The following is a 1725-nucleotide window of genomic DNA, read 5'->3' on the forward strand; positions in this document are numbered from 1 at the left end:
AAACTTTTGCCCCATATTTGGTGGATGGGTGCATCTTGGCATGTAAAACAATTAATGTTTGCAAATGGCGTTGTCAAAATTTATGTACAAGTGCTTTCTTTCCATCCAAAGTGCATAAAATGGGAGTTTTAATGAAGAAAGTACAAATAAAACAGCTCAACATGCCTCCACACCCCGATTTTCACACGAAGTAGAGCATATTTAAAGGATAATTCCAGAGTTTTACTATTTTTCAAGCAACTTTGCTAATTTCCACCCACTCACATGACTTTATGTCGATTTAACGAAAATAGGGCGAATTTAAACTACATGGTCGGGATAGTTTGAATTGTGCGCGCGGCAAAGCGAACCGCCTATTCCTCAACCTTGTGCACGGCAAATTACACACACAACTCCATTAAACACCACCTACCGAGCGGCCCGGCCGCATGACCCCCCACCCACCGCTAAACAACTTATCCCCGTCCGTGCGAAGAGCTTCGTCCCCTCCCCGTCCTGTCCATGCGAAGAAGAAGCTTCCCCTCCCCGTCGTTCTTCTCGAGACGCACCGGCGGTCAAGTTGATCCACGCTAGGGCTGCTATCTCTAGCTCAATCATGCATCGGGCAAGACAGCCTAACGATTTATATTTTCTTGATGCTGCTAAAAAAATCGTCAGTATGCTCGAACTAATTGGCACTTTATAGTTTTCCACTCGATTTGTCCTCGATCAATTTGTTCATTTGCGTGGGCATATAGAGTCAGTTCTGCACTCGATCCGTTAATTTGTTGAAATGCCATGGCAGAGTTTTGTACACGATCTGTTTGCCAAAATGTCGATGGGCATTTTTTGTTTTATACTCGACATGATTGCTGAAATGCATAATCATGTACTAGTATAGTTTTGTACTCGATGGATATACATTTCATACTTCGCCTTAAATTAATCACCAACCATTGTATCTCATAATTAAACAGATGGACAGAACTTGGATACTGCATGGACACTTATGCTCCCCTTCATATATAAAGGGTGTTCAACCCTTTATGGGGTTTATTAGAGCTCATGAAGGTCACAACCTGGACATGTATTTCCCACGCTGCACATGTATGAATGGTGAGAAGAGGCCTCACCATGTAGTGGAAGATCATTTACACATTTTTGGGATGGACCGCACATATGTTAGGTGGGTTTATCATGGTGAACCATATAATGATCCTTCAGCGGGAGAAGCAGATCTTGCTCACACTGTATGTGTGCTGGCATATGTAGTTAATTATTTATATTGATGTTGCCGCTGTTTCGATCAATAGTTTGCATTGCTGTGCAAGGTTCTGTACTCAAATTTAACTTGTTGCAGATGGATGGACGGGAAGGAGAGAAAAAGCGCTTGCTTCAGGAAACGGGTTTCAGCTCTGGGACATGTGCTGTGCCGGATGAGAAGGTAAATATGTAAAACGGCATTTGTTCAGGTTGCATCCCTTAGATGTTTGTCTAATCTGTTGATGTACTAATTGCGAAGCATAGAGTTGAAGAGGTCTCTCAGTTTGATGGGAGATTTGAAGATGAATCTCAGTTTGATGCACCCGTGGATGGTACTGATGACGAGCCTTTCATAGACGAAGGTCCTGCACCTGAGATTATCCAGCCTACAGAAGGAGGCCGTGGACCGAGTACACAGCTTTGCGTTGAAGTGGATGCACGCCCGGAGATCATCAGGGGCGTCCGGTAGTCTCAGGACCACCC

The sequence above is a fragment of the Lolium rigidum genome, chromosome 2 (assembly GCF_022539505.1).
Source record: "Lolium rigidum isolate FL_2022 chromosome 2, APGP_CSIRO_Lrig_0.1, whole genome shotgun sequence".
In the NCBI taxonomy this organism is placed as follows: domain Eukaryota; kingdom Viridiplantae; phylum Streptophyta; class Magnoliopsida; order Poales; family Poaceae; genus Lolium; species Lolium rigidum.